This window comes from Lolium perenne, unplaced genomic scaffold (assembly GCF_019359855.2).
Source record: "Lolium perenne isolate Kyuss_39 unplaced genomic scaffold, Kyuss_2.0 unplaced45, whole genome shotgun sequence".
NCBI classification, from domain to species: Eukaryota; Viridiplantae; Streptophyta; class Magnoliopsida; order Poales; family Poaceae; genus Lolium; species Lolium perenne.
This window is the reverse complement of record NW_027249003.1, coordinates 28,174-42,629: the sequence shown is the minus strand read 5'-3', so window position 1 is coordinate 42,629 and position 14,456 is coordinate 28,174.

The following is a 14,456-nucleotide window of genomic DNA, read 5'->3' as shown; positions in this document are numbered from 1 at the left end:
AAACCGAACAGCAAAAACAAAAAAAAAACTTGTGTTTTTTGCATACTTGTTTGTTACTTTGGGTTAGTCGTTTTGGGGGTCGAGAGTTTCAACACGTGTGAGGGGATGTGTGCGTACATTAAAATTTATATAGATCGTGAGAAAGTGAAGTAATTTCATCTTAGATCCCAAAGAGATTTTCAATGCTTTCTAAACGGCCTCAATCGGAGCTTGTTCTTATTCATGTTGTTACTCTTAACTACTTCCCTCTTCTAGATGATGCCTATAATCAATTTCGTCACCGTATCTTCTCTAATGTGACACCAACACCCTATCGTAGACATCCGTATATCGCGCGTCTAGGACCAGGAAAGCATCGCGATGAAATAACCAATGCAAAACCGAACAGAAAAAACAAAAAAAAACTTGTGTTTTTTGCATACTTGTTTGTTACTTTGGGTTAGTCGTTTTGGGGGTCGAGAGTTTCAACACGTGTGAGGGGATGTGTGCGTACATTAAAATTTATATAGATCATGAGAAAGTGAAGTAATTTCATCTTAGATCCCAAAGAGATTTTCAATGCTTTCTAAACGGCCTCAATCGGAGCTTGTTCTTATTCATGTTGTTACTCTTAACTACTTCCCTCTTCTAGATGATGCCTATAATCAATTTCGTCACCGTATCTTCTCTAATATGACACCAACACCCTATCGTAGACATCCGTATCAGGGGCGTCTAGGACCTGGATAGCATCGGGATGAAATAGCCCATGCAAAACCGAATAGTAAAAACAAAAAAACTTGTGTTTTTTGCATACTTGTTTGTTACTTTGGGTTAGTCGTTTTGGGGGTCGAGAGTTTCAACACGTGTGAGGGGATGTGTGCGTACATTAAAATTTATATAGATCGTGAGAAAGTGAAGTAATTTCATCTTAGATCCCAAAGAGATTTTCAATGCTTTCTAAACGGCCTCAATCGGAGCTTGTTCTTATTCATGTTGTTACTCTTAACTACTTCCCTCTTCTAGATGATGCCTATAATCAATTTCGTCACCGTATCTTCTCTAATGTGACACCAACACCCTATCGTAGACATCCGTATCTCGGGCGTCTAGGACCTGGATAGCATCGGGATGAAATAGCCCATGCAAAACCGAACAAGAAAAACAAAAAAAAACTTGTGTTTTTTGCATACTTGTTTGTTACTTTGGGTTAGTCGTTTTGGGGTCGAGAGTTTCAACACGTGTGAGGGGATGTGTGCGTACATTAAAATTTATATAGATCATGAGAAAGTGAAGTAATTTCATCTTAGATCCCAAAGAGATTTTCAATGCTTTCTAAACGGCCTCAATCGGAGCTTGTTCTTATTCATGTTGTTACTCTTAACTACTTCCCTCTTCTAGATGATGCCTATAATCAATTTCGTCACCGTATCTTCTCTAATGTGACACCAACACCCTATCGTAGACATCCGTATCTGGGGCGTCTAGGACCTGGATAGCATCGGGATGAAATAACCCATGCAAAACCGAACCCGAAAAACAAAAAAAAAACTTGTGTTTTTTGCATACTTGTTTGTTACTTTGGGTTAGTCGTTTTGGGGGTCGAGAGTTTCAACACGTGTGAGGGGATGTGTGCGTACATTAAAATTTATATAGATCGTGAGAAAGTGAAGTAATTTCATCTTAGATCCCAAACAGATTTTCAATGCTTTCTAAACGGCCTCAATCGGAGCTTGTTCTTATTCATGTTGTTACTCTTAACTACTTCCCTCTTCTAGATGATGCCTATAATCAATTTCGTCACCGTATCTTCTCTAATGTGACACCAACACCCTATCGTAGACATCCGTATCGGGGCGTCTAGGACCTCGGATAGCATCGGGATGAAATAGCCCATGCAAAACCGAACAAGAAAAAACAAAAAAAACTTGTGTTTTTTGCATACTTGTTTGATACTTTGGGTTAGTCGTTTTGGGGTCGAGAGTTTCAACACGTGTGAGGGGATGTGTGCGTACATTAAAATTTATATAGATCGTGAGAAAGTGAAGTAATTTCATCTTAGATCCCAAAGAGATTTTCAATGCTTTCTAAACGGCCTCAATCGTAGCTTGTTCTTATTCATGTTGTTACTTTTAACTACTTCCCTCTTCTAGATGATGCCTATAATCAATTTCGTCACCGTATCTTCTCTAATGTGACACCAACACCCTATCGTAGACATCCGTATCAGGGGCGTCTAGGACCTGGATAGCATCGGGATGAAATAGCCCATGCAAAACCGAACAGTAAAAACAAAAAAAACTTGTGTTTTTTGCATACTTGTTTGTTACTTTGGGTTAGTCGTTTTGGGGGTCGAGAGTTTCAACACGTGTGAGGGGATGTGTGCGTACATTAAAATTTATATAGATCGTGAGAAAGTGAAGTAATTTCATCTTAGATCCCAAAGAGATTTTCAATGCTTTCTAAACGGCCTCAATCGGAGCTTGTTCTTATTCATGTTGTTACTCTTAACTACTTCCCTCTTCTAGATGATGCCTATAATCAATTTCGTCACCGTATCTTCTCTAATGTGACACCAACACCCTATCGTAGACATCCATATCTGGGGCGTCTAGGACCTGGATAGCATCGGGATGAAATAGCCCATGCAAAACCGAACAGTAAAAACAAAAAAAAAACTTGTGTTTTTTGCATACTTGTTTGTTACTTTGGGTTAATCGTTTTGGGGGGTCGAGAGTTTCAACACGTGTGAGGGGATGTGTGCGTACATTAAAATTTAAATAGATCATGAGAAAGTGAAGTAATTTCATCTTAGATCCCAAAGAGATTTTCAATGCTTTCTAAACGGCCTCAATCGGAGCTTGTTCTTATTCATGTTGTTACTCTTAACTACTTCCCTCTTCTAGATGATGCCTATAATCAATTTCGTCACCGTATCTTCTCTAATGTGACACCAACACCCTGTCGTAGACATCCGTATCTGGGGCGTCTAGGACCTGGATAGCATCGGGATGAAATAGCCCATGCAAAACCGAATAGTAAAAACAAAAAAAACTTGTGTTTTTTGCATACTTGTTTGTTACTTTGGGTTAGTCGTTTTGGGGGTCGAGAGTTTCAACACGTGTGAGGGGATGTGTGCGTACATTAAAATTTATATAGATCGTGAGAAAGTGAAGTAATTTCATCTTAGATCCCAAAGAGATTTTCAATGCTTTCTAAACGGCCTCAATCGGAGCTTGTTCTTATTCATGTTGTTACTCTTAACTACTTCCCTCTTCTAGATGATGCCTATAATCAATTTCGTCACCGTATCTTCTCTAATGTGACACCAACACCCTATCGTAGACATCCAGTATCTGTATGCGTCTAGGACCTAGATAGCATCTGGATGAAATAGCCCATGCAAAACCGAACAGAAAAAACAAAAAAAAACTTGTGTTTTTTGCATACTTGTTTGTTACTTTGGGTTAGTCGTTTTGGGGGTCGAGAGTTTCAACACGTGTGAGGGGATGTGTGCGTACATTAAAATTTATATAGATCGTGAGAAAGTGAAGTAATTTCATCTTAGATCCCAAAGAGATTTTCAATGCTTTCTAAACGGCCTCAATCGGAGCTTGTTCTTATTCATGTTGTTACTCTTAACTACTTCCCTCTTCTAGATGATGCCTATAATCAATTTCGTCACCGTATCTTCTCTAATGTGACACCAACACCCTATCGTAGACATCCGTATCGTGGGCGTCTAGGACCTGGATAGCATCGGGATGAAATAGCCCATGCAAAACCGAACAATAAAAACCAAAAAAACTTGTGTTTTTTGCATACTTGTTTGTTACTTTGGGTTAGTCGTTTTGGGGGTCGAGAGTTTCAACACGTGTGAGGGGATGTGTGCGTACATTAAAATTTATATAGATCGTGAGAAAGTGAAGTAATTTCATCTTAGATCCCAAAGAGATTTTCAATGCTTTCTAAACGGCCTCAATCGGAGCTTGTTCTTATTCATGTTGTTACTCTTAACTACTTCCCTCTTCTAGATGATGCCTATAATCAATTTCGTCACCGTATCTTCTCTAATGTGACACCAACACCCTATCGTAGACATCCGTATCTGGGGCGTCTAGGACCTGGATAGCATCGGGATGAAATAACCCATGCAAAACAGAACACAAAAAACAAAAAAAAAACTTGTGTTTTTTGCATATTTGTTTGTTACTTTGGGTTAGTCGTTTTGGGGGTCGAGAGTTTCAACACGTGTGAGGGGATGTGTGCGTACATTAAAATTTATATAGATCGTGAGAAAGTGAAGTAATTTCATCTTAGATCCCAAAGAGATTTTCAATGCTTTCTAAACGGCCTCAATCGGAGCTTGTTCTTATTCATGTTACTCTTAACTACTTCCCTCTTCTAGATGATGCCTATAATCAATTTCGTCACCGTATCTTCTCTAATGTGACACCAACACCCTATCGTAGACATCCGTATCAGGGGCGTCTAGGACCTGGATAGCATCGGGATGAAATAGCCCATGCAAAACCGAACAAGAAAAACAAAAAAAACTTGTGTTTTTTGCATACTTGTTTGTTACTTTGGGTTAGTCGTTTTGGGGGTCGAGAGTTTCAACACGTGTGAGGGGATGTGTGCGTACACTAAAATTTATATAGATCATGAGAAAGTGAAGTAATTTCATCTTAGATCCCAAAGAGATTTTCAATGCTTTCTAAACGGCCTCAATCGGAGCTTGTTCTTATTCATGTTGTTACTCTTAACTACTTCCCTCTTCTAGATGATGCCTATAATCAATTTCGTCACCGTATCTTCTCAAATGTGACACCAACACCCTATCGTAGACATCCGTATCTGGGGCGTCTAGGACCTGGATAGCATCGGGATGAAATAGCCCATGCAAAACCGAACAGTAAAAACAAAACAAAAACTTGTGTTTTTTGCATACTTGTTTGTTACTTTGGGTTAGTCGTTTTGGGGGTCGAGAGTTTCAACACGTGTGAGGGGATGTGTGCGTACATTAAAATTTATATAGATCGTGAGAAAGTGAAGTAATTTCATCTTAGATCCCAAAGAGATTTTCAATGCTTTCTAAACGGCCTCAATCGGAGCTTGTTCTTATTCATGTTGTTACTCTTAACTACTTCCCTCTTCTAGATGATGCCTATAATCAATTTCGTCACCGTATCTTCTCTAATGTGACACCAACACCCTATCGTAGACATCCGTATCTGTGGCGTCTAGGACCTAGATAGCATCGGGATGAAATAACCCATGCAAAACCGAACAGTAAAAACAAAAAAAAACTTGTGTTTTTTGCATACTTGTTTGTTACTTTGGGTTAGTCGTTTTGGGGGTCGAGAGTTTCAACACGTGTGAGGGGATGTGTGCGTACATTAAAATTTATATAGATCGTGAGAAAGTGAAGTAATTTCATCTTAGATCCCAAAGAGATTTTCAATGCTTTCTAAACGGCCTCAATCGGAGCTTGTTCTTATTCATGTTGTTACTCTTAACTACTTCCCTCTTCTAGATGATGCCTATAATCAATTTCGTCACCGTATCTTTTCTAATGTGACACCAACACCCTATCGTAGACATCCGTATCAGGGGCGTCTAGGACCTGGATAGCATCGGGATGAAATAGCCCATGCAAAACCGAACAGTAAAAACAAAAAAAAAACTTGTGTTTTTTGCATACTTGTTTGTTACTTTGGGTTAGTCGTTTTGGGGGTCGAGAGTTTCAACACGTGTGAGGGGATGTGTGCGTACATTAAAATTTATATAGATCGTGAGAAAGTGAAGTAATTTCATCTTAGATCCCAAAGAGATTTTCAATGCTTTCTAAACGGCCTCAATCGGAGCTTGTTCTTATTCATGTTGTTACTCTTAACTACTTCCCTCTTCTAGATGATGCCTATAATCAATTTCGTCACCGTATCTTCTCTAATGTGACACCAACACCCTATCGTAGACATCCGTATCAGGGGCGTCTAGGACCTGGATAGCATCGGGATGAAATAACCCATGCAAAACCGAACATTAAAAAAAAAAAAAAAAACTTGTGTTTTTTGCATATTTGTTTGTTACTTTGGGTTAGTCGTTTTGGGGGTCGAGAGTTTCAACACGTGTGAGGGGATGTGTGCGTACATTAAAATTTATATAGATCGTGACAAAGTGAAGTAATTTCATCTTAGATCCCAAAGAGATTTTCAATGCTTTCTAAACGGCCTCAATCGGAGCTTGTTCTTATTCATGTTACTCTTAACTACTTCCCTCTTCTAGATGATGCCTATAATCAATTTCGTCACCGTATCTTCTCTAATGTGACACCAACACCCTATCGTAGACATCCCTATCAGTGGCGTATAGTACCTGGATAGCATCGGTATGAAATAGCCCATGAAAAACCGAACATTAAAAAAAAAAAAAACTTGTGTTTTTTGCATACTTGTTTGTTACTTTGGGTTAGTCGTTTTGGGGGTCGAGAGTTTCAACACGTGTGAGGGGATGTGTGCGTACACTAAAATTTATATAGATCGTGAGAAAGTGAAGTAATTTCATCTTAGATCCCAAAGAGATTTTCAATGCTTTCTAAACGGCCTCAATCGGAGCTTGTTCTTATTCATGTTGTTACTCTTAACTACTTCCCTCTTCTAGATGATGCCTATAATCAATTTCGTCACCGTATCTTCTCAAATGTGACACCAACACCCTATCGTAGACATCCGTATCTAGGGCGTCTAGGACCTGGATAGCATCGGGATGAAATAGCCCATGCAAAACCGAACAGTAAAAACAAAACAAAAACTTGTGTTTTTTGCATACTTGTTTGTTACTTTGGGTTAGTCGTTTTGGGGGTCGAGAGTTTCAACACGTGTGAAGGGATGTGTGCGTACATTAAAATTTATATAGATCGTGAGAAAGTGAAGTAATTTCATCTTAGATCCCAAAGAGATTTTCAATGCTTTCTAAACGGCCTCAATCGGAGCTTGTTCTTATTCATGTTGTTACTCTTAACTACTTCCCTCTTCTAGATGATGCCTATAATCAATTTCGTCACCGTATCTTCTCTAATGTGACACCAACACCCTATCGTAGACATCCGTATCTGGGGCGTCTAGGACCTGGATAGCATCGGGATGAAATAGCCCATGCAAAACCCAACAAGAAAAACAAAAAAAAACTTGTGTTTTTTGCATACTTGTTTGTTACTTTGGGTTAGTCGTATTGGGGGTCGAGAGTTTCAACACGTGTGAGGGGATGTGTGCGTACATTAAAATTTATATAGATCGTGAGAAAGTGAAGTAATTTCATCTTAGATCCCAAAGAGATTTTCAATGCTTTCTAAACGGCCTCAATCGGAGCTTGTTCTTATTCATGTTGTTACTCTTAACTACTTCCCTTTCTATTTGATGCCTATAATCAATTTCGTCCACGGATCTTGTCTAATGTGACACCAACACCCTATCGTAGACATCCGTATCTGGGGCGTCTAGGACCTGGATAGCATCGGGATGAAATAGCCCATGCAAAACCGAACAGTAAAAACAAAAAAAAAAAAACTTGTGTTTTTTGCATACTTGTTTGTTACTTTGGGTTAGTCGTTTTGGGGGTCGAGAGTTTCAACACGTGTGAGGGGATGTGTGCGTACATTAAAATTTATATAGATCGTGAGAAAGTGAAGTAATTTCATCTTAGATCCCAAAGAGATTTTCAATGCTTTCTAAACGGCCTCAATCGGAGCTTGTTCTTATTCATGTTGTTACTCTTAACTACTTCCCTCTTCTAGATGATGCCTATAATCAATTTCGTCACCGTATCTTCTCTAATGTGACACCAACACCCTATCGTAGACATCCGTATCAGGGGCGTCTAGGACCTGGATAGCATCGGGATGAAATAGCCCATGCAAAACCGAACAGTAAAAACAAAAAAAACTTGTGTTTTTTGCATACTTGTTTGTTACTTTGGGTTAGTCGTTTTGGGGGTCGAGAGTTTCAACACGTGTGAGGGGATGTGTGCGTACATTAAAATTTATATAGATCGTGAGAAAGTGAAGTAATTTCATCTTAGATCCCAAAGAGATTTTCAATGCTTTCTAAACGGCCTCAATCGGAGCTTGTTCTTATTCATGTTGTTACTCTTAACTACTTCCCTCTTCTAGATGATGCCTATAATCAATTTCGTCACCGTATCTTCTCTAATGTGACACCAACACCCTATCGTAGACATCCGTATCTGGGGCGTCTAGGACCTGGATAGCATCGGGATGAAATAACCCATGCAAAACCGAACAGTAAAAACAAAAAAAAAACTTGTGTTTTTTGCATACTTGTTTGTTACTTTGGGTTAGTCGTTTTGGGGGTCGAGAGTTTCAACACGTGTGAGAGGATGTGTGCGTACATTAAAATTTATATAGATCGTGAGAAAGTGAAGTAATTTCATCTTAGATCCCAAAGAGATTTTCAATGCTTTCTAAACGGCCTCAATCGGAGCTTGTTCTTATTCATGTTACTCTTAACTACTTCCCTCTTCTAGATGATGCCTATAATCAATTTCGTCACCGTATCTTCTCTAATGTGACACCAACACCCTATCGTAGACATCCGTATCAGGGGCGTCTAGGACCTGGATAGCATCGGGATGAAATAGCCCATGCAAAACCGAACAGTAAAAACAAAAAAAACTTGTGTTTTTTGCATACTTGTTTGTTACTTTGGGTTAGTCGTTTTGGGGGTCGAGAGTTTCAACACGTGTGAGGGGATGTGTGCGTACACTAAAATTTATATAGATCGTGAGAAAGTGAAGTAATTTCATCTTAGATCCGAAAGAGATTTTCAATGCTTTCTAAACGGCCTCAATCGGAGCTTGTTCTTATTCATGTTGTTACTCTTAACTACTTCCCTCTTCTAGATGATGCCTATAATCAATTTCGTCACCGTATCTTCTCAAATGTGACACCAACACCCTATCGTAGACATCCGTATCTGGGGCGTCTAGGACCTGGATAGCATCGGGATGAAATAGCCCATGCAAAACCGAACAGTAAAAACAAAACAAAAACTTGTGTTTTTTGCATACTTGTTTGTTACTTTGGGTTAGTCGTTTTGGGGGTCGAGAGTTTCAACACGTGTGAGGGGATGTGTGCGTACATTAAAATTTATATAGATCGTGAGAAAGTGAAGTAATTTCATCTTAGATCCCAAAGAGATTTTCAATGCTTTCTAAACGGCCTCAATCGGAGCTTGTTCTTATTCATGTTGTTACTCTTAACTACTTCCCTCTTCTAGATGATGCCTATAATCAATTTCGTCACCGTATCTTCTCTAATGTGACACCAACACCCTATCGTAGACATCCGTATCAGGGGCGTCTAGGACCTGGATAGCATCGGGATGAAATAGCCCATGCAAAACCGAACAGAAAAAAAAAAAAAAAAACTTGTGTTTTTTGCATACTTGTTTGTTACTTTGGGTTAGTCGTTTTGGGGGTCGAGAGTTTCAACACGTGTGAGGGGATGTGTGCGTACATTAAAATTTATATAGATCGTGAGAAAGTGAAGTAATTTCATCTTAGATCCCAAAGAGATTTTCAATGCTTTCTAAACGGCCTCAATCGGAGCTTGTTCTTATTCATGTTGTTACTCTTAACTACTTCCCTCTTCTAGATGATGCCTATAATCAATTTCGTCACCGTATCTTCTCTAATGTGACACCAACACCCTATCGTAGACATCCGTATCCGGGGCGTCTAGGACCTGGATAGCATCGGGATTAAATAGCCCATCCAAACCGAACAGGAAAAACAAAAAAAAAACTTGTGTTTTTTGCATACTTGTTTGTTACTTTGGGTTAGTCGTTTTGGGGGTCGAGAGTTTCAACACGTGTGAGGGGATGTGTGCGTACATTAAAATTTATATAGATCGTGAGAAAGTGAAGTAATTTCATCTTAGATCCCAAAGAGATTTTCAATGCTTTCTAAACGACCTCAATCGGAGCTTGTTCTTATTCATGTTGTTACTCTTAACTACTTCCCTCTTCTAGATGATGCCTATAATCAATTTCGTCACCGTATCTTCTCTAATGTGACACCAACACCCTATCGTAGACATCCGTATCAGGGGCGTCTAGGACCTGGATAGCATCGGGATGAAATAGCCCATGCAAAACCGAATAGTAAAAAAAAAAAACTTGTGTTTTTTGCATACTTGTTTGTTACTTTGGGTTAGTCGTTTTGGGGGTCGAGAGTTTCAACACGTGTGAGGGGATGTGTGCGTACATTAAAATTTATATAGATCGTGAGAAAGTGAAGTAATTTCATCTTAGATCCCAAAGAGATTTTCAATGCTTTCTAAACGGCCTCAATCGGAGCTTGTTCTTATTCATGTTGTTACTCTTAACTACTTCCCTCTTCTAGATGATGCCTATAATCAATTTCGTCACCGTATCTTCTCTAATGTGACACCAACACCCTATCATAGACATCCATATCTGGGGCGTCTAGGACCTGGGTAGCATCGGGATGAAATAGCCCATGCAAAACCGAACAGTAAAAACAAAAAAAAACTTGTGTTTTTTGCATACTTGTTTGTTACTTTGGGTTAATCGTTTTGGGGGGTCGAGAGTTTCAACACGTGTGAGGGGATGTGTGCGTACATTAAAATTTATATAGATCATGAGAAAGTGAAGTAATTTCATCTTAGATCCCAAAGAGATTTTCAATGCTTTCTAAACGGCCTCAATCGGAGCTTGTTCTTATTCATGTTGTTACTCTTAACTACTTCCCTCTTCTAGATGATGCCTATAATCAATTTCGTCACCGTATCTTCTCTAATGTGACACCAACACCCTATCGTAGACATCCGTATCTGGGGCGTCTAGGACCTGGATAGCATCGGGATGAAATAGCCCATGCAAAACCGAATAGTAAAAACAAAAAAAACTTGTGTTTTTTGCATACTTGTTTGTTACTTTTTGTTAGTCGTTTTGGGGGTCGAGAATTTCAACACGTGTGAGGGGATGTGTGCGTACATTAAAATTTATATAGATCGTGAGAAAGTGAAGTAATTTCATCTTAGATCCCAAAGAGATTTTCAATGCTTTCTAAACGGCCTCAATCGGAGCTTGTTCTTATTCATGTTGTTACTCTTAACTACTTCCCTCTTCTAGATGATGCCTATAATCAATTTCGTCACCGTATCTTCTCTAATGTGACACCAACACCCTATCGTAGACATCCGTATCTGGGGCGTCTAGGACCTGGATAGCATCGGGATGAAATAGCCCATGCAAAACCGAACAGTAAAAACAAAAAAAACTTGTGTTTTTTGCATACTTGTTTGTTACTTTGGGTTAGTCGTTTTGGGGGTCGAGAGTTTCAACACGTGTGAGGGGATGTGTGCGTACATTAAAATTTATATAGATCGTGAGAAAGTGAAGTAATTTCATCTTAGATCCCAAAGAGATTTTCAATGCTTTCTAAACGGCCTCAATCGGAGCTTGTTCTTATTCATGTTGTTACTCTTAACTACTTCCCTCTTCTAGATGATGCTGACAAGGTATCAACTTGTCAATGCCTATGGATTGTAGGCTAGGGTTTAGTTGGAAGTAGAGGGTAAGTAGATCTCGAAGGTTTCAGCCGGAAAGTACTCGACGAATATGAAAACTAGGGTTTGCAGACAATGATTCGATTGATTCTTTGTCCCTCGACTCCCCCTTTATATAGGAGGTGGAACCGAGGGATTCGTGTTATACAAGTTTACAGAGTCCGGGACGGTTTCTAACTCATCCCGCCAGATTACAAATAACACTTCCTATTACAGCTCTATCTTTTCCTAAAATACATCTTGGGCTCTCGAATCTTCTTATTCTTCGGGTAGTGGGCCTTCATTAAACCCCGGGTACTATATTCGGCAGGCCCATTTGGGATGCCTATGTCAGTAGCCCCCGAGATTTTGCTTGAATCGTAGAGTCAGGGAAAATCTCCACTGTTTACGTTTACCCGAAAGCTTTAACTTTTTTTTTATATTTCTTCACATAAAATTCTATATTGTACAGGGATACTGGTAGTTGGGGCTAGTTCATCTGACGGATCAGGTACTAGTTAACTGCTCTAGTGGCAATCCGCAAAAACCTACTTCAAAATCATGTCCCTGGACATGATCTCGGGATACTGGTGTAAACTTCGACAGGTGCCGCTTAAGGTCTTACCATTCTGTCGAGTCCCGATCAAATTTATCGGGTACCTAACGCGTCCGTTAGGATTTTTCTTCGTATCTGTTGATACGGATAAAAGTAGCAGAGTAGCGCTTGATCTTCGGCGATGCCACGCCCAGCAGAACGGATCTGGGGTCTTACCTTCGCAAATTTGCGGCATTCAGAAATTAATCGCAACTTCGGCGTTCTGAGAATATATTGTCGAGTGCTTTTCCGGCTGTTGGAATGGCACATTTTATCGAGTCAAATATGACTTATACTGCTCTCCCGATGGGAGTATATGTAGAGTTAACTACAACTCGAAATATACTCTCTTGCTTTTCTATTTTTCCTTTGTTAATTTCATCGGGCACGCGAACAGCGTTCCCGATGGGAGTAGCCCCCGAGGCTACAGCCAAGAACTTGTGCTTGGTTGTAGGCTCAACATTTTAGTCCACCTTGTCGCTATATTGTCATTATTTCTCAATATGATCTTTTTCTTCTTCTTTTTTTTTTATCTCTCGGGTGCGCGAACAGCGCTCCCGATGGGAGTAGCCCCCGAGGCTACAGCCAAGAACTTGTACTTGGTTGTAGGCTCCGCAATTTCTATATTGTCATAGTCGAATTTTTACTTTTTGTCAAAGTAGCCCCCGAGCATTTGGGGAAAAACTTGTTTTTGATCAAAGGCTCCCGAAGTATTGAATAATTCTTCCTGTCGCCAATCTTCTTTAACTTTTCTTGTCGACATGCTTCCCTTAACCAAATTTACTTCATCCTTCTCGAATAGTCGTGATTTTTCTGCCCAGTGGGTCCATTTCTTCCACCACCTTGACACGACGTGCAAGTGGGGGACACACGTCCTCCGCTTTTAGGCGCACGTACGCAACGCCTATCTCAAGAAAATACCTTTTTACCCTTGTATCTAGAAGATCTATTCTCACCATACGATTTCTTCATCCAACGGCACACCGCTTCACCCGATTCTTATATAAACCTTTCTTCAACATCCGTTCATCCTCGCTTGCGCCGCTCACCTGTTCCTCTTCGCAAAACTTCTCCCGCGCCCAATCTTTCTCTCGATCTTCCGCACTCACACACATTGCTCTGTCATTGCCGTTGATGCCACCGCGCGTGCAAGGCCCGACTCGCCACAAAGACCCCCGGAATCCAAGATGGCCGCCGAGGATCTTGAGTGGGAGAGATCCAAAATCTCCAACCAAGACACCAACATGCTGAAGAGGCTTGGCCTCATGAAGAAGGAGGACGCCATCCGCTTCCCTAGCGAAGAAAGCTACCCCAAGCCTCCAATGGAGTATCGGGTTAGTTTTGTTGATCATCTCATCCGCGGCCTCTCGACCCCAATCCACGATTTCCTCCGCGGTCTTCTTTTTGTTTATGGGATTCAATTGCACCAATTGACTCCCAATTCCATCCTTCACATTTCTATTTTCATCACACTTTGCGAATGCTTCCTCGGAATCCCTCCCAATTGGGCTCTGTGGAAACGCATCTTCTGCCTCCGCCGCAATGGCTCCCACAACGTCACTTATAACATAGGTGGCGTTGTTATCTGTGTTCGCACTGATGTCGACTATTTCGACGTCAAATTTCCTGATTCTGTCCAAGGATGGCGCAAAAAGTGGCTCTACATTCACGAAGAAAGCGCCAACTCCGTTGAGCACAACATAGTTCCTTTCGACGGAAGTGCCAAAATTCAGCGCCGCCGCTCCTGGGATGCCGAAGTTTCCGAGGAAGAGAAAAAGGCGACAGAGGCGCTCATGTCTCGTATTCGCCAGCTTCAAAACACTCGAGGCAAAGAGCTTTCTGGTGTTCAAATCACTGCCTATTTCCTTAGGATTAGAGTGCAGCCTCTTCAGGCTCGCAAAAATCCCCTTTGGACATATTCTGGTAAAAATGACGCCAATGTAATCTCCGGTGATCTTTCCACCAAGGACTTGGAGAAGTTGATTCGAAGACTTTCTCGCCTGGGTAAAGACCCAATTCCTTCCTCTTGTCGCGTGGAACCGTACAGCGCCGCCAATCCACTCCCCGAGGTATTTTGTCTTGCCGAGTTTTTACCTTATTTTGCACTTTCTCTGCACCTCATTATATTGTCACCTCTTTTAATTTTCCTTCTGGTCACTATTTTTTACAGAACCATCCTACCATGACTTCCCTTCCTCCTCTTCCGGAGGGTGGAGAAGTCGAAGAACAGGCCATCGTTGCCGAAGATACTCAAAGTTCTTCTATTCGTGAAAGTGAAGTCGCGGGTTCTCA